The sequence below is a fragment of the Gymnoscopelus microlampas genome (genome assembly GCF_963454915.1).
Source record: "Gymnoscopelus microlampas genome assembly, chromosome: 6".
Lineage (NCBI taxonomy): Eukaryota > Metazoa > Chordata > Actinopteri > Myctophiformes > Myctophidae > Gymnoscopelus > Gymnoscopelus microlampas.
The window spans coordinates 16,698,318-16,723,446 of record NC_139943.1 but is presented as its reverse complement, the minus strand read 5'-3'; the positions used below and the strand labels follow the sequence as shown (position 1 = coordinate 16,723,446).

The following is a 25,129-nucleotide window of genomic DNA, read 5'->3' as shown; positions in this document are numbered from 1 at the left end:
GCCTGCATTGATCTGCTATTGTTAGCAAATTGAGCCATTGCTTCCTTTGACTTATTATGCAGATAAGCCTGCAGGTGGTGTGGGATCTACAATACAATACAAACTATATCTGAAGCTTCTCTAGGCCTAAACGTTAGACTGTCATTCATCTGGGCCTGCTGTGAATCACTGCATGGCCACCCCGCATGTGTTTCATAAACATATTTCCGAATCGCTAAAGTTTCTCTCTAAGCTCTATAAAGTTGTATTTCATAGGGACAAAGATGGAAGCTTTATTTCCATGGGGGACTATATCTTCCTATAGGGCGGAATATATTGATTCCTTAAAGCCTCTTTTCTTAAGATGGTTAAACCCCAATTAGAATACAATATTGCAGGCTGAGAGTACACTAGCCTCCACAACGTGCAGTTTAAATATCTGTAACCCTCTACCACAAATAAAGCTTGCTATTACATCTCTAAATAGATCATACAACAGGCATGTCTTCAGTTCCCTTCAGCATAGTCTAAACATCTAGCCATGATATCCTTTGGAAACCTAACCAGGCCGTGGCATGTTGATGGATTTTTACCGCATGTTGCATGCGGTAAATAGCAGATATACAAGCTCACCACGCATCGCGTGGTGAGCTTGTATATCTGCTATTTACCGAGAACGACACCAGCACAACTAAGTATAAATGATTCTTAACGTGGGGACTCCTCTGCGTTCCTCGCGTCTCCTTTACCTCTTTTACGCATGAAATCACACATCATACATATTGTTGCTACGAAGAGGCTCAATCATAGTGGCATGGAGACAGTGGATGCTTTCTAGTGTAAAGATGAGCTGGTAACAACACGAATAGGCCCGAATATTAATAACGATCGTGAGGAGTCTCGTTCCCAAATGAAACTGTCTAAAAGCAACACTTTCCAAAACGATCGATATTGACGCATAATGCATTGAACACAATGTTACAGAGGGGAGGGCACTGTTTGTTCATAATGTAAATGATAGGTCACTGAACCATGAATGTCAGCTAATGGGAGCATTTGGTGTTTGTTGGGATAATAAATCTCTCAGCCTACTATAATAATTTATGTCAACAACAGCCATAAGTAGCCTAGAACAGGGGTTTTCAACCAGTGGTCCGGGGACCACCAGTGGTCCTTGATGGGGTTCCAGGGGGTCCCCAGCCAAATGAATAGTTAGCAACCAAATTGACCCTTATATGTCTGTAACTCTGAGAGTGTACAAATGGAACCAAATGGACCCTAACGGGTCCATTTGGTTCCATTTGCACACTCTCAGAGTTAAATGAACACTGATGATGGTGATACAGTGTCGATTGGGACCCCCAAGAAATCTAAATGGTTGAGTCCCTGACATATCTTTTCAAATGGGGGTCCCTGGGCTAATATTTGTCAATTTGGGGGTCCTTGACGCGAAAAAGGTTGAAAACCACTGGCCTAGAACAAGAGTAGAGCTCATATGTGTTAATTATGTCCCCTCGACACCTGGATAGAAAGGGAAAGCTGCAATTCATGACACACAGCCCCCTCTGAGCGGAATGACCATACATCATCATTTCTCTTGATTGGAGTGATCGCATTTATCCTCCAGTGACGCCAGTGACAGGATTAACCAAAACGCTCGCCCCAAAACACAGTCGCCCCGGGGAAAAATCCGGCGACCTCGGAACCACCTGGTATTAAACATAACCTCAGTAAAACCAGTGGTGGAAAGTAACTAAGTACATTTACTTAAGTACTGTACTTAAGTACAATTTTGAGGTATTTGTACTTTACTTGAGTATTTCCAATTTTCAGTACTTTTACTTCTACTCCACTACATCTCAGAGGCAAATATTGTACTTTTACTCCACTACAATTATTTGAAAAGTTTACTAGTTACTTTTCAGATAACAATTATGATAATACGAAACACACATTAACCACTTTAGCCCTATTTGATACCTAGGCTATTTGAAAATAGCAGATCTACAAGCTCACAACGCGTCGCTTTTGTGAGCTTGTAGATCGGCTATTTTCAAACATTTTTGTACTTTTACTTTTGGTACTTTAGGTACATTTTGATGCCAATACTTCTGTACTTTTACTCAAGTAAATTTAGAATTCCAGACTTTTACTTGTAACAGAGTACTTCTACAGTGCAGTATTGGAGGATGCTAAAAGGATTAAACCCAAGAAAAGCACTATGTGGTTTGTTTCCATTGGGGTCCTGCATGTGTATTCAATTCATCGACTGCTATGTCTGTAGCCTGTATATCATTAATAATTCACAATTGCCGACGTGCTGCGGTGAATTCATATGAACGTGTGTGCGTAGGCCTGTTGCATTGCATAGTAAATCAAATAGACTGATCCATAGAATAGAACAAGCAGTCTGCCATCCCTCACGAGTGTTATTATGTGGAGACCTGTTGGTGCATTGTGTCCTACACACAGAACCCACCACCACCTACACCAGTGGTTCTCAAACTTTTTCGTGCCAAGGACCCCCAAATAGACACTTATTAGACCGCGGACCCCCATTTGAAAAGATAAGCCAGGGACCCCCATAAGATACGATTTTTACGGCTCTCTAGCAGTGATTTCAACCATTTTAATTTCAAGGACCCCCAGTTTGACATGCATTAGGGCTACGGACCCCCATTTAATGGCATGTATGTCTCTGGGACCCCAATTCATATTGTAAAATGAATGTTAATTTAACTCTGAGAGTGTACAAATGGAACCAAATGGACCCGTTAGGGTCCATTTGGTTCCATTTGTACACTCTCAGAGTTGCAGACCCATAAGGGTCCATTTGGTCCCTGTCCATCATTTAGCTGGGGACCCCCTGGAACCCCCATAAGTACCCCTGGGGGTCCTCGGACCCCACTTTGAGAACCAATGCAAGCCATGCACACAAGCGCGCACACCTCGCGCTCCGTCGAATCCCCGCATTCAGCCCGATTTTTTATAATCGGAGATCTACAAGCTCACAACAACAACAACGCGTCGCATCCTCAAGAAAGCGTTCCAAGCTTGTAGATCGGGCCTATTTTCGGCTCGCGACACCGTCGTGCGACCAGGTAGCCTGTATAAATGATGCATTCATCTCAGCGGTGTCACCTCCTCCCCCGCATTGTTGCATTATTCACAGTGAGCTGTGGTCCAAATGTAATGCCTTCAGTCAGTCTGCCTGCCATCATGGCATAGCATGCAGATCTCAGCTCCTGATGGGTGTCTCTCCACACAGAAACCTCACCAATATATTCATTCTGACCCTGTTAGGACTTGAAAAGCTAATTTGAGGCAGGAAGGGATACAAGCTGACTTGTTTTACTTCAAAATCAGTTAATCTAACTAAGAAAGTGCCAAATATTGACCCGTTTAACACTGTTTCTGTGTAGCCTATAAATATTGACTGAGATTTAAATGGCATGTTCTATTCTGGTGGTCTACACACAGGCTACCATGGAGTGTTTTCTCCCTTCTGTATAAGTTTTTACCACTTAAAGGGATAGTTCACCCAAAAAAACATTTTTTCCCATCGATTAGTCACCCCATGAAGACTTGAATTCATGGATATTTTTTAGTTTTTGTCACATTCCTAAGCCAATAATTTGATGACCGCCAGCGGTTCCGGTAGGAGACACAAAGAGTCTCCTTTGTGTCTCCTACCGGAACCGCTGCCTACCGGTCCGCTGGTCATCAAATGATGTGTCCATGAGGTGACTAATTGATAGAAAAAAAGTCATTTTGGGGGTGAACTATCCCTTTAAACCCCATATGGTTGAGCGGAGTCCCTCTTTTCTGTTTTCTGTTATTGAAGAAATAGCCGATCGACAAGCTCACAACGCGACGCGTTGTGAGCTTGTCGATCTGCTATTTTCCTGCGAAAGCTTTCCCCACAATACTGGCATTTAAGTAGTTAAGGTCAGGGGTTCTGTAAAAGGCATGAAGGACAATGACTATATAGATCATGAAAACATTTATTTTAACTACATGCATTGTGGACGTACGGTCCAAAAATGCTCTGGCTAAATGGAGTGGTGGTTGTCTAGTTTGACAGCTACTTGGCATTCCAGGCATGTAGCGTGGCGCAGTGGAGCTATAACTGTATACTATATGGCCCAATTGTGTTTGGACGCGGAGCGGCGGCAGACTGGTGATGATGAGGAATGGCTTCACTGTGGCTCCAGATGCTTATAGCCGAGGAGGCTGTGAGTATGAGGATAAGGAGGGACACAGAGGAGGGCGGGGGGGGAGCAGAGAGTATATGGACAATATATTTAGAGATATGAGCGGGTTTGCCAACGATCCCCAAACAGCATTTGAATACTTATCAGCCCCTATAAATAGCCTATTGTGCTTATAGAAGCCGAGCTCCTGCTGTGGTCTAAAGTCGTTTTAGAGTATTTACACGCCAACAGAACATGATATATAACGTTTCTTGAAACTTCATACTGATGCTCGTGCCGTATAGCGACATTAAATGTTTAAAAGCGTAGTATCTGTAGTATCTGTAGTATCTGTACCCCCCCAAGGACCACCAGTGGTCCTTGGGGGGGTACCAGGGGGTCCCCAGTGTAATTACTGTACTGTAGCATCACAATCATTTTAACCACTTAGCTTTGGCTATTCAAAAATAGCAGATATACAAGCTCATAGCGCGGCACCGAGTGCCGCGCTATGAGCTTGTAGATCTGCTATTTTTGAAAAATCTTGAAAATGTGTGCAAATCTTTGAATGTATATATTTTTTAAAGCGAACATTTTCAACTCAAATCTTTGCCTCTGGGGGTCCCTGGCACAATACATTATCAGATGGCAGTCCGGTGAGTCCGCAGCCAAATCAATCAATTTAGGGGTCCTTGGCATGAAAAAGGTTGAAAACAGGGTCCCCACGGTCATGAAATTCCTGGAAATATTTTGAAATTAAAAAAAAAAAAATCCAGTACTGGAAAAGGTTTGAAATTGATCAAACATCATCAAAGGTCCTGGAATTTATCAAGGGTCCTGGAAAAATATTTGGCTATGCATTGTTTTTGGCTATTGATTTTGTTAAAACTAAACATTTTCATAAACATGAATAATATTACACGAAATATGTAACATAAGTAGTTTTTCGCCGAACGGGCTGTGTGATGGCAGCCTAATGTATGTCTCAAACTTTATTTTTTGCTACACTGTCTATCTTTGGGCATTCTACATAGGAGTAAGAGACACATTATTGCGCCGAATGATTGTTATATAGGCCTCGAAATTGGGCTAAATATTCTGGAAAAGTTTTGGAAAAGTTTTGGAAATTCATTGCTAAAAATGTGTGGGGACCCTGTGAAAACCACTGGTCTGAAGTGATAATCAACATCTCCCTAAAAAAAAATTACATTTCACTGAATTAGAAATATGCATATTGGTTACTGACTTACTGCTGGTCGCCTGGTTGCTATTATAATTAGTACCTTGATTCAATGAAGCACGCCATTTAGCATGTTGATTCAATGAATCACACCGACTGTGATTACTTTTTAATCACTCACAGAGCTTATTGGCTCCAAACTCTTCTCACTGTGAAGTTGAATGTGCAATTAATTCCTACTTACACATTATTTGAGTAGCCTAGAGAAAGGATTTTGAAGAATGATCAGCCTTTGGGTAAAATTACAGTATTTATAGCATGAACATTATATTCCATAATCCTTTAACTGATTTCCCCCACTACCACCACCTTCCCAGTAACCTTAACTAGATTACATATAATCAATTACTTCCCAGCCCTGCCCCATGCAACATCACCTTGAGGTCCCAAACAGTAGCTGAAGCTGAATATTCTATTTATAGTCTCAGGCTCACTCTGTATTCAACTCACATCATCAGGGCTGGACACATGCACACCACGTGGCCTTTATGAAAACAAGATTGACCGGTGTGATTCTTCCTATATGCGTCAGTCAAGCATCTTTGGACGGGGGAGAAACAGAAAAAAAGATGAAATGGTTTGAAAAAGTGCCATGGTTCCTCTCAAGGTCTCAAGGTCCTCAAACCTTTGCGTTTCTTCTCTTCTCGTCTCTTCATCTTGTCTGTCATCTTCTCATCCTCCCTCTGGAGTGTAGAATATTAAGCATTTAACAGCTCGCTGCGCTCACACACCACGGTGTGTTAGGATCACACGCGTTTCATGACACGGCACTAGCGATTGGAAGATATAAAACGGCATAAAACGGTCACAGGAGGCACAAACCGCACAATAGCTACCAACTGCTACGAAGAAGAGAGATTGGATTATCAATACCTCTTTACAAAATAGAGAGAGAGAGAGAGAGAGAGAGAGGGGGAGAGAGAGAGAAAGAAGAGAGAGAGGGGGGGGGGGGGGGTTGGGGGTCCTACGCTATTCTGCTTGAACAAAAGGCTCAATTCATTATTGATCCTTTGCGGAGAGAATTTGCCAAGAATGAGGAAGGCTGCCATGGCAATGGGGGAGAGCCTGGCTCCTTCCGCCCACCGCTGTGTGAGACATTGGAGGCATAGGACGATTTCCACACTGTTGTGTTGTCTTTACAGGAAGCCAAAGTTTCTGTTTTTTTTTGTGGGGAGTCACATCAGTTCGCTGAAAGGGATCCTTTAGACGAGCTAATCAACGCCTGCGGATTCTATTTCACGCTTGTTAGGCTCTAAAAAAGAATGACGTATTTCTTGGGGATAAGCATGTTTGTTTTTTTGGGGGGGTTGGTGGAGGCGGGGGAATAACAGGAAGAGAGAGAAGGAAGTAAAATGTTTGAAATCAGCACTGCTACAGAAAAGACAGCTCCCTCCCACAAAGACTCTTTTGTGTGCCTGGCCCTGCATGCTTGCCACGGACCTTTTTTCTTTTATATTTCCAGTAGGCTACAAGACCCATTGTCTATCGAAAAGTGAACTTTCCAGAAAAAGGGCAATTGTTTTTCTCCTTCAGTCTAAGAATTCAAGACTTTTAATCCCTTTCCGAGTGGATTGGGGTGTTAAAGATGTTATTGGATTAACCCATTAAGGCCTGAGGCCAATTCTGAAAATGTTTGTTCGCTTTAAAAATATATATATATTCAAAGATTTTCACACATTTTCACGATTTTTTAGATTTTTTTTTGTAGAATAACCAAAGAAATCTAAAGTGACACAGATGCGTCCCAGGTCTGGGATAGTACTATGATCACAGATCGGATATCAAAGTGATACCACATGAACTACCCACAGTCTGAATCTGATCCACTCGGACAGGGCTGAAACGTTTTGGAAAGGCTAGCTATAGGCTACACACGACCAAAGAAAAGCTCCGACCAGTGATTTCAACTTAACGTCGCACTAATCATTTCAATATCTTAACTACAGATAATATGCATTTGCCCACTTCCAGCAATCTACCCTCAACTTCTCTAATACTAGACATCTAAGACAGCTACGTAAATGAGAATGTCTGCATGGTGGTTCTGATGATTCCCATAATAATGATTCTTTTTTCATTATTTGGGCATCCTTTAGGATAATTAATATATCAAGGTAAGCCCTCCCGTTACCATGGTCATATTTAAAAAAAAAAAAAAGAGGTGCTCTCCATTTCACTTTTGTCTTTCATCTTTTGTTCTACCCCTTGCTCTCGCTCTCTCCCTGTTTTTTTGGCCCTGAGGCGTAAACAGAATGCATGAGTGATCTTGCATATATTCTCTGTTAAAATATCCAATAACATTAGCAACCATTATGCACCATGTCAAACTGACAGCTCACATCATGTCATCCGTGCTGAGAGAGGGTGTTTTCCATTTGCATCGCTTACAAATTACATTCATCACAAAAACAAGTATCATTGCTCAAAACAACCATCAAATGGTTCATTTTCCCGGTGACATAATTGGACGTATACTACTACTACTACTCATAATATTGTATCTTAGTTGACACTTGTTTCTGGCATCCACTGAAATCTTGGCTCTCATCTGCAAAGTTAGTGTATAATAACACACCATTTTAGTGTTCATTTGACGTTTAGTCTTGATCTATGTGTTCAGCTTCAGCAGTACCACTCCCTACCCAGCAAAAGGTTGACCCACGGTTCAATATTAGATTCAGTGGTCACCAATTAAATTCATGAACTTAGCAGTGTATTGCAGAACACTTACAAACCACAGCTTCTGTGGATGTTCGGTTTAGATGGATGTTCTCTTTTATGGTAGTCCTGTGCACGCACACGCACATGCACGCTCACTCCCTCGCTCACTCGCTCCCTCACTCCCTCGCTCACTCGCTCACTTTTCTCTCTCTGTGCAACATTAGAAAAAAGGATATAGCAGGAAAGATGCTTTATTTTGACCAAGTTCTGCTTGTCAGACACAGATTGTTACATATAGTCATAAACAGTTTGAAACTTTCCATTTTAGGCACCAAGCGTGCCCTCTTTTTCATCCAGAGAGGTTTACATAACAGATTATGACAGAATATCAATGCAACGGAATCAATGCTGAGCTAATGTTGCTATTAAAATGTATGAGACAATCATTCCTTGTGAGTTTGCGAATATAATGCAGAATAAGTCAATATTTTGTGCAGTAATGCGCTAATGCGGCCTTGGAACGTCAATAATCTCTGATATAATGGATTTCTTTTACAGGTCAATGGGTGGCCAATGTTTCGCAGCCGTGCAACTTTCAATGCGCCGTGTATATGGTTTGAGAGTATGGAGGGTTTGAGAGACTTTTGAATGCAGTGTGTAGGGTTTGAGAATATTGAGGGTTTGAGAGACTGAACATTACCTTTTAACTAATTTATTGTAACCATCAGCATATTGTATTAGATTCCTTCAACTCACTGCTGCATGTTTCTTTCCTCACATGTATCTGAGTAGGACTGAATGGGGGCACCTCGACTCTCCACAGCTGACTGACACCATTATTTATTGCACCCTCTGATGGCTGAAATGGGAACACATATTTCCTTTTAGTTGATAGAAGATACATGATGTTTTGGGTGAACTACTCCTTTAATCCATTTAGACCTGGAACGCATCTGTGTCACTTTTTGATTTGAGCTAAAAAGCATTATTTTACACTTTGGCTATTCAAAAATAGCAGATCTACAAGCTCGTAGCGCGGCACTCAGTGCCGCGCTATGAGCAATCAAGAACATTTGAGAACCACTGACATAGAAACATACGTTTTTCAGAAAACCGTTAGGATTTAGAAGACATTTTGCAGAATCGGATCTTCAGGCTTTAATTGGTTAAAGGGGCATGAAACCATAGCCCGATTTTGTAGTTTTGTTTTCCTGTACCTGTTAAACATTACAAGGGGGTAAAGCTAATAAAATGTATGTGTGTTAAATGTGTAAACATTGATTGATTACACGTTTTGTTAGCTGCCGCTGTGTTGCTTACATCATGGTTAAACTTGAAAATGAGGTCATCGTGCCATGTTTGTACCCTTCTATAGTTTTTAACTTCAGTACAAAATCAGCGTATTGGGTCTCAATGTACGCCGCTAATACTTCTACAGGTGTTGTGGTGTAATCGAGCAACATTTTGTTTCATTTTATCACAGCAAGAGGTGGTGCTGTTCTCTCACGTTCCACCTTTGAAACCCATTAGTTTTTTGTCCAACAGAAAACGGCAGTTTGAAAAAGATCTGTGAAAGTCAGATGGCCTTTTCAGATGTTATTTTCTGACATTTTACTCTGACGTCAAACTTTTAGTCTGCAGAAATATCTCTGCCACCATGTCTTTGATCACAAAGAAGTCTGCTTGTGGTGCTTTTTGTGCTTTTTGTGCCAAATTTAGCTGTTCAAAAGTTGATAAATGGAAATTAGAAGTTTAGAGTTGGAAACAAGTTGTCTACACAGCAGTCTGTGTAACGTAAACATGCACATGTAAAAATGTACCCTTAAGGGTCCACATTCCAGAGTTCCAAATTGCTCATATACTGTATATCCAGTATGAATTATGGTGTCTCATACAGTTATCGTCCTGAGGGCAGTAATGCATGTGCGTTTATGTGGGCATGTTTGCAATGACGGTTCAACCTACAGTAGGATTTCACGGTATTGCGTGTCTATTATTTGCTCACATATATACCCCTGAATAGTGTGTGTGTGGGGGTGAGCGCGTAGCCTGAGAGAGAGAGAGAGAAAGAGAGAGAGAGAGAGAGAGAGAGAGAGAGAGAGAGAGAGAGAGAGAGAGAGAGAGAGAGAGAGAGAGAGAGAGAGAGAGAGAGAGAGAGCTGTAGCTTATTACATGGCTTCAGCATGTGTGTGAGTGAGTATTTGTACACGTGTACTTGCCCACATGTTCCGGTTGTAGTGTGTGTGTGTGTGTGTGTGTGTGTGTGTGTGTGTGTGTGTGTGTGTGTGTGTGTGTGTGTGTGTGTGTGTGTGTGTGTGTGTGTGTGTGTGTGTGTGTGTGTGTGTGTGTGTGTGCATGTCCGCTTACATGTGTTTGTGCCTGCTGACGTAGTGTGTGTGTGTCCGTATGTGTGCATGTGTGCACATTTGTGCGTAGGTTACAGTGATATATGAAGCCTTGCAGCTCCGCGCTATGAATCTCTTCCCTCTGCAGCCCACACACTGTAAGGTCAACACACACACACACACACACACACACACACACACACACACACACACACACACACACACACACACACACACTCTCTACCTCTCTTTATCAGCACAGGGCATAAATTGTGCTGTGAGAGAGTTATAGTTTGTACAACGCTGTATGCGTTTAATGTTAATAAATAAAGGACAAAGGAAAGGGATGGGGTGTATATATATATGCTATCATATTCTTTCCACGGGCCAAATGTGGATTTATTTTGGTTAAAAGGGAGGAAACGGCCATCTCCCCTCAATCTATTTCAACAACTCTCCCATTGGAACTGAGGGAGAGAAAGTGACAATTACCAGAGCAACTGGTGGCATTTATTCCTAAGAAAATCACCCTTAAAATCTGGTGTGTTCCATATTTAACCATAACCCCCTAACCGCTGGTTTATACTTCGTCATATGACAGTGTTGTGCAGCCAAAATAGCCTGTCTACAAGCTTGTAGATCTGCAATTTTTATTCGTTTTTTAAACAAAGAAGAACACTTTTGAACATTTTACCCATAATGACATATCAAAATGCACTCAGAAAGTGTAACTCTAGTCTAGTACCTGTAAGGGTCCATCTTTTACACTGTCAGATGGATTTATAGACGTAGACAGCATTTCCCTATAGGCACAGAATGCTGTCTGCATAAAGCAAATTTTATACTGATGCTCGGCTCATGGAAGAATGATTTTATCCGCCCCGCTACGCCCGTAGAATTGAATTGAACGGCGAGTGAGTGGTCTCTGGGCTGGGCTAGCTGATCCAGGAACAGGCTGTATCCTCTGGAGATATTCCGTCTGTAAACAGGTGTGCCGAGCGTTGGCTTAGGGGAGTCATTTGCTTACTGGCCAGGCCCCAAGAGACTGGTTGGCACTCGCACACACACACACGCACACACACACACACACACACACACACACACACACACACACACACACACACAGGCACGCACGTTGGCATGCACATACTCGCACGCGCGCACGCACACATACACTGCTTTTCATTTACAAAATGAGTTCTATCTTTCCTCTGCTGCTCTGTCCCTCCCCTCTCTGTTGGTGGGGTTCTCTCTCTCTCTCTCTCTCTCTCTCTCTCTCTCTCTCTCTCTCTCTCTCTCTCTCTCTCTCTCTGTCTCTCTCTCTCGGTGGGTCTCTCACTCTATGGGTTTCTCTCTTACAGTGGAGTGGTAGATATAGGTACTGTAGGTTGGGAGGTGTGTCGTCTGCAATAGAGACGTGTACGTGTGTGCATGTGTGTATACACACGTTTGTGTTCTCTCGCTCTTGGTATTCAGACGTCATTCAGGGTTTTAGTTGTGTGTGTGTGTGTCTGTGCGCGCGCGTTGTGTTCTGAGGATTTTTCATGGATTCACTGCCTTATTAGAAAACAGCTCACATTCACTCCAGCTCTCTAACTAGCTAAAGGCTCTGTCTCTGTCTGTCTCCCTGCATCATTCCCTCTGTCTGTGTACCTCTCTCTCTTTCTAGATGGATGGTTATGATAGACATATATATATATCTATATCTATAGATCTATACATGTATATCTTATATCTATCTCCATACTACAGTATACGTGTGTGCGTGCGTGCGTGCAATATACTGTATAGATAGACTAATAGAGCTACATCCCTCCCTCCTTCCCTCTGTAACAGTACAGTCCTTTGCTGGTCCTTCAGTGATTCAGTGTCACAGAGAACATGGGATACCTTTAGTTCAAAGTGGTCTCACCTCACAAAGCCACCAAGAAATGCCACAACCTGATATCTACTTTGTCATTATTTTAGAAAACTTGTGAAAATGTTAAACAGTTTTTGACATCAGACTTATTTTTTTCATGGACCTCCCCCCCTGCCCCAGGTAGCACCCTATACTATTTTACCAAACCCCTGGTCTAAGCCACATATACAGAGGCTTGTCGTTCACAGCTGTCGCACCTCAAATCACAGAGAACTCATGCATACAAACATGATTGGATTTGAATCACTTTTTGTGAACATGTGGGTTTCTACATGATTACTGTGCGTGTGTGCGTGCACATGCGCGCGTGTGTGTGTGTGTGTGTGTGTGTGTGTGTGTGTGTGTGTGTGTGTGAGTGGGGTTTTACAATCACAGGGAAAATATCGTTCACTGCTTCACCATAGAACACTTGAAGTAATTATGTGTTTACTGTTTAGTCTGCTTTTTGGCTTCGTGTGTGTGTGTGTGTGTGTGTGTGTGCTCGTGAAAAGTGCATTGTGTTACACTGATTTGCATAGTGTGCTATGCAAATACAGTTTGTTTGAGTGAATGATTGATTGATAGATCAAAGCTGGCTAAAATGCTGCAGTAGAGGAACTAAAGGATGTAGAAAGAAAACATTTCACAGCGAAGGACGAGGAACACCTCTCTCTGCCCTCTTGGACATTTGGACATGGCCGCTGATTTAACATTAACTTTCTTTTGTCACCAAGTTGTGGAGTGTGTTCGAAGTGTCCTTGAGCCAATGACAATGAACCCCCGACTGCTCCCCGATGAGCAGGAGGTTCAAGTCCTGCATAGTTTCCTCTGCTGTTGGTTTGTGATAGGGTTGGTATCCTTTAGGGTTTTAACGATTCCGGTTCCGTAACGATTCCCTCTTAACGGTCAGATTCATTTGGGTCCATTTGGTTACATTTGTACACTCTCAGAGTTATGGCTGTCCTTGAAATGTAAAAGTTTGAGAACCACCGGTATTGTAATTGTATAGCAGACATGAAGTCCACACATACCAGCTCTGACAGTGTGATAAAACCGGTTCCAGAAACGGTTCCAAATATGATGGAATTCTCGTTTTTTTTTTCCGGAGGGCATACTATAATTATTCCCTCCCACACGCACGGCACGTGCACACGCACATGCGTGCATAGTCACCGAATGAAATAGCGCTGTGAACTAACCCCAAATGTGTGAATTACTTCAAAACTCCAACGGACAGCGGTCATTATCACCTCAAGACAACAGTCACTCATAAGCCTTCACCTCCTCAGACGCCACATTCTCACATGAAAAAGGCTATTTGAACTGAAGTCTACATTCTTGCTGCCCCCCAGCCCTTACTCCTGCGTATCAGATAAGCTTTCTCGGACGGCTTTTGCATGGCTACACTTGACTACGAACGTTTTCTGCAGGTCACACTACAGTATGTTTATAGCGTAACACGGTAGAACACACCACTGGGTGAATAATGCACATTGTAAAGCGCTTTGCAGAAAGTTTATATGAATGCAGAGAGAGAGAGAGGGAGAGGGAGAGAGAGAGCGAGCTGGTGGTGACTGTGCTCATCAACACAGCAGGTGTTCTGGCTGAACAAATTGTATTCTCTGTTCTCTGTGATTAGACCACAACCGTCATCACACATATTTATACTGTATACACGCATGCATGCGCGGATGCACAAGCGCTTCCAGGCACATAGTCACATATAATTATATGTGTGTGAGGAGACGTATTTGTGTATAGCGATGTATGCATGGCAATGAGAGGCTAGCTGTTGCAGCTTGGGCTCCTGCCTTGTTTTGTTCTGATGAGGGCAGGGGCCTTTAAAGGTGTGTGCGTGCGTGTGCGTGCTGGCGCGTGTGCACCTGTATGTGTGTGCAGTGGTGTTGACAAAGTGTTAAATGTCATTATTACAAGAAGACACACAAAGGTTGGTTGTGTGTGGGAAGCTCTAAGCAGTCGTTCATATAGTGGTAAAAATCTGAATATTGTTAGATAGTCAAATACATTTTCCCTGTGTGTACAGCATTTTATTATTTGAAACATGAAAACTGGCACCGCCTGAGGGTTGGTGTTTCACTGAATGGGATTTTCATGCGTCTGGTTTGCGAAAGGCTGCAATATCTTTATTGAAATTGACTTTGCAGCAGATTTGTGTATTCAAATATGTCTTTATAACGCAGTACTTATCCGGACAAATAGACTGGATTTCAAGTTGAGTATGGAGAAACTCAATAACTGCAGCCTATTTCATTTCTGCCTATATCTCACTCTATGAAGTTTGCTCCATGAATCTGGTTCCGTTGACATCTTGAAATGTTTGTTTAATTTATTAGCAAACGATTCAATAGAAGTTGATCTGGATTGAATGCCCTGGATCACTGGGTGGCTGCTTAACCACTTGAATCCCAACGTGCTTATATTCTGGGGGGAACATTAGCCAAAAATATATCACCAATATTTTTGGTGAAGAGATTTAGTGTCGACAGAAAAACACGATCAGAGTACAGTTGTAACTAAATCTGTTTCACTAAGACTAGAGTAAGTGCTTTAACAATATATTTTGTAAAGCAAACTGGTGAATCTTATAAGGTAGTTTACCTAACAAGTAAGGTATAGCTGGACTAGACCCAAATGTTGCATCTTTCATCTACTGTACTGTCATCTGGAACCAAGAAAGCATTCCTATAGACCAATTATTTGTTTGCTAACATTGAGACTGGATGCACAGGTGATTGTTTCATGCAATCAATTTTCAACCTGTTGTTTTGGGGTGCGCTGGTTTCAGCACACCCCAACCCCCTCCTGTGTGTTGGCTAGTGCTGCGCGCCCTAGCGAGACCTGACAGAATAGGTTTCATTTGCAAGCAGTATGACGCTTGCAACCAGGTCATGTAAGGTCATGGGGTCAACTAAATCACTAGGGTTCATGCTTGCATTTAGTTGTATGACAATCTGCCCATTACATTTACTTATTGCATGCAATTGGACATTTTGGCCTAATGGTGGCACTATAGAGCATAGGTATTTGGGTCACCCAAATTAGTAGGGTCCTTCCTCAAGGGCAGGGGTTTTCAACCAGTGGTCCGGGGACCACCAGTGGTCCTTGAGGAGGTTCCAGGTGGTCCCCAGCTAAATGATGGAAGAGTTGGTAACCAAATGGACCCTTATTAGGTAGATCTTTAACTCTTGACGGTGTAAAATGAAACCAAATGGACCTGTTTCATTTTTCTCAGTTACATTATTGTTAAAGATCTGCATTACTTAATTTACAAGAAGTCTACACAATTAGAGAATATAGAAGGATTGTTATTTTGATCAACTGTTCTCTCTCTTATGGTATACCACATCAATACAGTATGTTGTGGATAAAATATCATCAAACGACAACAAAATATTCTAAGTCTTGGGTCTGAGAGTCTAAATCTCATCAAATGGTGGTCCGTGGCTCAAATGCTGAAAAAATAAAGGACCTTGATATGAAAACGGTTGAAAGCCACTGCTCTAGGGAGCAGTATGTGATCAGCAAGTTCCATGACAATCTGTCAAATTGGTGTTTAGATATCCAGTGTGCAAGTGGACGATTTGGCCTAATGATGCCGCAAGAGGAAAGCACGCTGGGTCACCAAGATCAGTAGAGGGACCATGAAGGTGCATCGTAAATGTCATGGCATTCAACTTGTAGTTTTTGAGAAATGTTTGGGACCAAAGTGGTGGACAGACAGACGTATGTACTGGATGTACCGACTGACACGGCCACCGTAGAAACATATCGTCTCTGTCGGGTGGAAACCTCATTATTGAGCTTGAGGTGGAAACCTCACATTGAGCTTGCAAGATCTGCTTTTGATGCTTTTGTGTGATGCTGTAGTATGATCAAGTAGGGCGTTAATTTACAAAAAAAAACACAAAAGTTAGAATATTCGTTTTTCAGATACACAAGATCAGGTAGTATACGCGTAGATTGCCTGTATTCAGCATAAAAAAACACGTGCCTGTGCACTTGGCACCCACCGGTGGTTCTAACATAGCCATGCTTTGCATTGCATTTTCATGTAAATGTTTTTTTATTTGGTCTCATTAAGTGATTCCTTTACCTCGCTGCCAGCGCAACTGTTGTCCAATTAGGGACACTTTGTTCTGTTTTGGCTGCGAGCGGTTCAAGAGGTCTGCAATCCTCACTGCAGTTTCACATGTGCTAAAAGTTACTGTTTGAATACATGAAATATTCATCATGCCCGAAATCTCTCTCTCTCTCTCTCTCTCTCTCTCTCTCTCTCACACACACACACACACACACACACACACTCACTCTCACGCACGCACGCGTGCGCGCGCGCGCGCACACACACACACACACACACACAAGATTTTCAAGAACAGGGAAAGTCAAGAGTAAGGCAGGGGGGGGGGTGGTAGAAATCTCTCAGCCATTATTCTAGAATTCACTCCCAAGGTGTGTTTCCTACACGGCTTTCCCCCCCGTCCAACAGACGTCTGGGCAATAAATGAATCCCGCTTAAAAGTCATTTTCGGCGGTAATTAAAGCTTCAGGAGTCGATCGGGTGGTTGAGGAAACGCGTCACCGAGCCCCGAAACCGGTTATTATTTAGCTGGAGTCAGACTCATCAGAAATTCAGTGTGATGTGGCGGCATCGCTTTAATTAATTCATAATTACTTTGGAAACTCGCAGCGCTTGAGACACTGCGAACCGCTTCCCCAAATAATTACCACGGGTGTGCTGGGGGCGGGGGGAGGGTTGTAGAAAGGTGAAGGGAGGGGGGGAGAGGAGGTATAATGACAGAGGAGACACAGGGGAGGCAGACACATAGAGAGATGGGGAGTGAAACCCGATTCGTTCACCTGGTCGACGCGACGGTGTCGCTGCGCAGGGAATAGCCGAATGCAAGCTCCACAAGCTCACATTTGCGACGGGACTCCCTCTTTCTTTGGTGTTTCGCCCAGGTGGGCGTGGCTACATGCCTAAACCTAACCCTATAACCTCACAGAAAATATGCCTTAAAAGAGATATTTGATGTCTTCCCCGGGCCCCAAACTATGTAGCTCACAATGCGTCGCGATGCGACGCGTTGTGAGCTTGTAGATCTGCTATTTTCACTACTTCTAACGTTTTATTTAATGTATTTTTAATGGAATTTAGATAGATTTCTTTTTATGATTTTACGAATAATTGTGAGTAATTTTGAAATATATATTTTTGAGTGGTGACCACTCCTATACATGACTTTATGTATGTATGTATGTCTGTCCACAAACATTGATGACAACATCAATACGGGGGTCAATACGGGGCTCATCAAAGGCACCACTCACTTCACACAGGGTGTGATTTTTTTTCTAAATAAGAAGTAAAAAAAAGGGATATTTACCTGCGAGTCGCGACCCATAAAAATGGGTCCCCGACCCACTGTTTGGGAAACCACTGCCTTAACCTAACCTCAAAAACCACGCCCACCTGGGCGAAACACCTGGGAAAGAGAGAGTCCGATTGTGCGACGGAGCATACATTAGGCTTGAGGGGGGAAAGGGGGGGAAGAGAAGAGAGACACTATACTATATCACAGAGATGGGAGGAGAGAGATGGAGAAATGGGGGGTGTGTGTGTGGGGGGGAGGGGGAGACATACAAAGGCGTCAGGGGTGAGAGAGGAGGTATGAGAGGCCTCTAAATTGGATTGTAACTTTAAATTACTGATTTAAAGGTTTCAGAAGCCCCCAAATGGGAGTTGAAATATGCTCCTATTACACTGAAGACTGCGGTAATTATGTTTTTAGAGCCGGAGTGATTATAATGCAATCACAGCTGTAGCCCCGAGCAGAGCCCTAGCCAACGGCTTCTATATCAAATGGTTGGGAAACTGTGGGACCGTAGTTAAAAGGGTCTGTGAAACCAGACACTCACGCACACACACACACGCACGCACACTCACATGTGTATACATATCAGGTCAAATTAATACATACTAATATTAATAGCATGATTATAGTACTACTTCTAAAAGTATGATATATGTTTAGGCTAATGCACAAACAGTACATTGAGTTTATGCCAATATTTACAGTCTTAAGTAGCCAATATAAAAACAAAAATGATTTATTATTAAACAAGCACCCATTTTCAACCTCATCTTCATGTAATTGGTCCTCACCAGTGCCTTATATTAGAGAGTTCTGCCACTGAGGGGGCAGAAACAGCGTCGGTCACGTGGTTCATGTAAACTGGAAATAGTTACAAACGCCCATAGACTCCAATGCATTCCGTAAACGTCCGGTTTAGGGCTTTGTCACTATTCGCCAATAGAAGGCTACGTAGAAGACCTGGCCCGAAGAAGTGGACGGAGGTGACGTAACTCTCCTTTAATGGCTCTGGTCCTCACTAATACTCATAAGATGGCACAATCTCCTTTTACTCACTCTGTGCGGTGGACTATGGACAGTTCAGAAACCTACCTACCAATGACGTCATCGATGGGGATTCGAGGCTAAACTAACAGCCTTCATTCATTACCTCATGTCTAATCTCTCAAGACAGATTCTGCTAACACCACCACTGCCGTAAACATGTAGTGTCGTTGTTAGTAGGAATAAACTCAGAAGCACCCGGGAGGAAGTGGACTAAGAAAGGGGAGGAGCCAAACCGAGTTTCTACACAATGAAGGAGGTGGTACCCCCAGAGGCAAAAACAACAGGGAAAAATATATTTATTTTCTCCATTTTTTCCGTTTCCGTTTCCGTTGCTGACTCCCTGACCCCTCAACACAGGAGCCACTAGGGATGCGTGCTGAGCACCTCTCCTCTCCTCTCTGTACACACACGACTGCACAGCCACCCCTGGCTCCAATGTCATCATCAAGTATGTTGACAACACGACAGCGATGGCCCGGAACGTCAACAACAACAAAGAAGAACAACCTCACTCTCCAAGGACCAAGGAGTCTGATCGTGGACTTGCAAGAGAATAAGGAGAGAGCACGCACCTCGCCATTGATGTGGAAAGGGTTAGCGAGTTCAAGTTCCTCAGCATACACATCGATGAGGACCTCAAGTGGTGTGCACACACGCCACACACATGGAAAAAGCTCTGCAGCGGCTATTCTGGCGTACTAAGAATTAAGCATTATTTACTTCAATGCATATGGCTAAGAATGTTCTTTAATGACAAAGCAACTTTTACTGTGGCTATTTTATTTCTACAAAATATAAAACGTTGACTTCATAGCACTTTGACATAGGTTTGCTAGCACTGCACAATGAGTGACTTTAAAACAAAATAAAAAAGAATAAAAGAAACAAATTCCAATGACATTTTCTCTTCATTAGAGAGGGCATTCTGCGGTGAGAGATCTGTGATAAATGTGATATTTAACAAAGGTTACACGATGGTTTTGCAGCCAAAATATGTTAATCCTATTATACTGTATAATCCTCACACTGTGGCTCCAATTTGTGTTAAATCTTTATTGGTTCGAAGTCTTTATCTGTCCCTTGCATAATCAATTGGAACAGAGCTAACTAAAGGCTTTGAGATCAAATAATTTGGATCACTGAGAGATGTGCATAGGGAAAGGAATAAAAACATAAAAAAGCATAAAAGCAATGCACGCACGCACGCACACATTCGCACACGCGCGCGCACACGCACACACCTTACAGCCAGGATCTAAGGAACATTATCATGGTCTATGCAGTGGAGTGGTGAAGGAGGGGCTTTCTGTAGTTCACATGCACTGTAGATCTTCCATTGAAGAACTGACACTGGGGGGGGATACGACAGAGAGAGAGAAAGAAGTGAAAGAATGCGAGCAGCTCAGGGGGGAGAGAGAGCAACGTAAAGAGATAAACCAAAGAGGCAGCCAAAAGGTAGTAGTGTAAAGATAAAGAATGGAAAATCCTGTGTCGTGATAACTGAGAAGACATTGTTGAAAAGGTCTCTGATATTAAAATAACCTCTGTACTGTCTGTACTGTGGACCCGGTGACTCAGACACCGATGACAAGATCTGATCTGGATTTTGTGGGCTTGCTCGAGTGCCCTTTGTGACCCCTAAATATACTTAAGTACTAAAAGTATAAAATCCTTTGAAAATAGCAGATCTAGACCGGCTATTTTCAAATAGACGAAATGTAAATAGGGCTGAAGTAATTTTTGGATAAGAAATCGGTAAAATCAGGCAAAAGTAAGAATTAAATAACATAACCCTAACCCAACCCTAACCCTAACCCTAAAACCGAAATAAAGTAACAAAAAAACACCCAAAAACGCCCAATATCCGAGCAATAACCGCACATTTTCTGCATGGGTCGGGGACACATGCACGCTGGCTGCGTGCGCGTGCATGCGTGTCCACCCGCTCCTGCTCAGGTCCAGCCTATCCACCTGTTTCCTAGGCTTTTCACTGTGTTCCACTTCCTGTCTTTTGATCCAATGAAATCCAATGAAACTGGTCAGATGACTAATGATATCCAATGAAATCCAACAGGAAGTAGAAAACACAAGCCTAGGAAACAGGTGGATAGGCTACTAGCGTTCTGGCTGCACCACTGAGTAAAAGTATAATATTTGCCTCTGAGATGTAGTGGAGTAGAAGTAAAAGTACTGAAAAGTAAAAAGTACCGTTAAGTAAATATACCTCAAAATTGTACTTAAGTACAGTACTTGAGTAAATGTACCTAGTTACATTACACCACTGGTGTTAGGAGAAGTGTTCAATGTTCAATTTGTACACAGTTACAGATGGATAAATAGTTTTCACTTGACTGCATAATGTCTGCTAAAACACAGTCATTTCATAAATAATAAACAGCATTTTATACACAAACTCTAGATTAATCTACAGATGGCCAATCTACGCAATTAATATCACACAGATACCAAGTACCTTGGCAGCCAAATGCACGATGGAGTGGCTTTACTCTGTGTGTGTCCGCGTGCGTGTGCGCGTGTGTGAGACAAGTGGTGTTTGCACTGAACGATTTCACAGTTGGTGTTCAGGCAGCTGACGCTGGTTTATTAAATACTGTCATGTTCTATGTCTCTCCTTTTTTTTCCTCTTCTCTTCTCTTCTTCTCTTCTATTCTCTCCACTCAGACATTGTTGTTAAAGAGCCTGGAACCTAGGAACATGGTACAGCCAAGCTATGCACAACGGCACAAGTTCATACTTTTACCCATTGCTAAACTCTGGAAAACGTGTGTGATGTTCTTGTATGCTTGCTCTCAAAGTAATTAAAACACGTGTCTTTCTGAAGTGCAACAGAAAAGAAAGTAATATTGATATTACTAGGACGACAATTAAAAAGCAGTGTCTAACAAGGCTGCTAACAGAATGTCTCAAAGTCTCCAGCGGTTATAAACTTCTCTAATGGTTTACGTCTCACATAACGACAAAGACTCGGGCGACACAAACACATGCGTAGCGTGGGAAAAAAAGCTGACCACCATCCAGCTCTTGTCGCCTGCGGGCGCGTGCATAAAACGAGCACGAGCATGAGAATTTCATTCTATCTACAAGACTCATAAATGTGCTATTTCTTGGCTAAAATGTTGGATGTTCTCACAAAAATAGTAGTGTGTGTGTGTGTGTGTGTGTGTGTGTGTGTAAATGGTAAATGGTGCATTTATATAGCGCTTTTATCCAACGCGCTTTACATAGATTGTGCATTACATTCACCCATTCACACACACATTCATACACCGATGGTGGAGGAAACCATGCAAGGCACCAACCTGCTCATCGGGAGCAATTAGGGGTTCAGCACCTTGCTCAAGGACACTTCGACACTAACTCTGGGGAGCACCCCAGCCCGGGATTGAACTGGGTACCTTGCGGTCTCCAGTTCACTCTACCTGGCGACTCTACCCCTAAGCCACTGCCGCCGCGCGTGTGTGTGTGTGTGTGTGTGTGTGTGTGTATGTGTGTGTGCACGCGTGCGAGCGTCTATCACATTGGTTCTCAAAGTGGGGTCCGGGAACCCCAGGGGTCCTTGAGGGAGTTCCAGGGGGTCCCCAGCTAAATGATGGATATAGTTAGGAACCAAATTGACCCTTATGGGTCTGTGTACAAATGGATCTGTGTACAAATGGAACCAAATGAACACTCACGGGTCCATTTGGTTCCATTTGTACACTCTCAGAGTTAAATTAACATTGATTTTACAATATAGTTTGGGGTCCCAGAGATAGAAATGCCAATAAATGGGGGTCCGTAGCCTAATGCATGTCAAACTGGGGGTCAATAAGTGTCAATTTGGGGGTCCTTGACATGAAAAAGTTTGAGAACCACTGGTCTAGCAGACTCCATATATGGACATAGAAACATTTCTCTTTGTTGTGTGGTGGATATGCACACGCTGCAAAATCCTGAGTGTTAATGTGACTCTGCGAGTGTCCGAATGGGAGCACTGGAGCACTTCTCAGAGTAAACACTCAGGATTGTGACAGTGAATTAGTCTTTGTTGAATGTCAACAGAATGGTGGATGACAGCTAGAGAGAGACGCTCATGTTGTTACAAGGACCTTGTTTATCATCCAGGCGCTTCTCTCTGATGATGGGGAACAACACTTAACCACACAACCACTCCAACCCCATGCATCCATAATCATATTCCGGGGGGGAACATTAGCCAAAAATAGCTGATCTACAAGCTCACAATGGGTCGCAACGCAACGCATTAGTGAGCTTGTGTTTGCTTCTATTTTTTTTGGCGAAGTGGTTTGGTGAGGACTGAACCAGTATAACGAGTACAGTTGTAACTTAAGTGGTCGTGCCCTTACGTTGTACGAGAAATAGCGAAAATAGCTTATCTGCAAGCTCACTTCGTATCATGACTCTGTTATTTGTTTTAGGGACGCTATAGGTTGAAAGTCTGTTAAAACACGATTTAGGATGTGAGAAAGGCCATTTAAACATCCCTGCTGCAAGTCACGTTTTACCCTGCGTTGTCATTATAGTGTGAGCAGGTCAGGGTTCTTGCTGTCCCTTTTCTGCCTGTCTGCCTGCCTGTCTGCCTGTCTGCCTGTCTGTCTGTCTGTCTGTCTGTCTGTCTGTCTGTCTGTCTGTCTGTCTGTCTGTCTGTCTGTCTGTCTGTCTGTCTGTCTTTGGTCTGACTGCAAATCAGAGAGAGAGAGAGAGAGAGAGATTGAGAGAGAGACTATGCATCCTCCATATTTTCATGAAACATGGAGGGGAATGGTGAGTAGTCTGCCCCTTCGGGGCTCAAAGGTCACAGTCACACCCACGGTCAAGGGCATGATTACTCACTCATATATCAGGTGGAGATGGCATGTCTTATAACCACTTACTGTCTGCTAGTGTTAAATGCCGAAAATCAGAGACACATAGGCTAGTTTCTGCAGGACACGAAGAGAAAAGAAAAAGAACCCTGCAGTGAATGTAATCTGTATGATTTAATTTGATAATTCAGTTGCTTTCACCATTGATTGGCCATGAATGTCTGCAGTGGCGAGAGCTTTTCTCCAAATGGGCTTTGCAAAATAGGTGACCTAATTACTTGTGAATGTAACTTGATTAGAAATGTAACTACATTTTAGCTTTCTGGCTATAATGCCTCAAGGAGAGGGCATCGTTCATCTTTTTCTTTAACACGGCATGGCTCTGCAGGAGGATAGTGATCTGTGACGGTGTGTGTGTCTGTCTGTCTGTCTGTCTGTACTTTATGACAGGGGTCTTCAACGTTTTCAGGCCAAGGACCCCCTAGCTGAGAGAAAGATGAAGCACCTCTATATCGTATAAAATTGTGTTTCAGATTCAACATTTTTTGTTTACGTGGTCTGCTCTTTTTTCCCTCTACACCTATAGCCTCTTTGCCAAAAATAGCCGATCTACAAGCTCACAACGCCTCGCGCTGCGAGGCGTTGTGAGCTTGTAGATCGGCTATTTTTGGCCAAAGTTCTCATCAGAAAAGGGATACTAGGGTTCAAGTCGTTAAGGTACAATAAAAAATCCCATCACACAAAGATTTGGCGGACCCCCTGTAGTAACTCTGAGGACCCCCTAGGTCCTGTGATCGTGCTGAAACCCTGCCCAAATCATATGAGTCATATGTCATACAATAGATATTTCATAGATGACTGATACTTTTTTGGGGGGGAAAAAGTCCTCTAGGGACACAGCTCAGTTGAAACGTGGGCATGACTGCCATGTTTAATTTTACATTTCTTTACCCAATTTAGCTGTGTGCCAATGTCACATGTTCTGCACTCCCTGTCACCATGCTAATCCCCACTGTTGTCCCGGGGAGGCTTGTGACAACCACATGGAGTCACCATGCCGCTTCTGTTCACCTGACATTGAGGAGTTTCACCAGGAGAGTGTGAAAGTATACACATGCATGATTCATGTTATAATCTTCCCCCATGCAGTTCCCCTCCCCCGCTGAACGGGCCAGCCAGTAGGAGGCGCTAGTGCAGCGACAAGGACGTAAATCCCCTGTCAGCTTCCCACCTGTGTTGCCATGTCCTCTTATTATAAGCGACTTTGGGCTTCTTTTTCTGTAGTTGCTTGCGGGTTGCGTTTTTTTGGGCTTGTTCGTTAAGTGTAGTTGCTTATTTTGAGCCCCCAGATTAATATACATTTGTCCGCATACCCCCATCTGAAAATATTTTTTGCCAGGGACCCCCACAGAAGATTTGTGTTAACTTAAAATGTTAAAAAAAATTACCATTTCTCCCCAAGATTTTATTTTCCTTTTTTTTAAATAGCAGATCTACAAGTTCACAATGCGTCGCATCGCGACGCATTGTGAACTTGTAGAT

The 25,129-nt window shown here is 42.9% G+C and overlaps 1 protein-coding gene across 1 annotated transcript in view; it reads left to right on the top strand.

Annotated features, from left to right (window-relative positions):
- The window catches only part of ntrk3a (neurotrophic tyrosine kinase, receptor, type 3a), a gene marked incomplete at both ends in the record, with an annotated part of 270,533 nt that overhangs the window by 796 nt on the left and 244,608 nt on the right, over window positions 1-25,129 (top strand). The gene's annotated exons all lie outside the window — the stretch shown is intronic.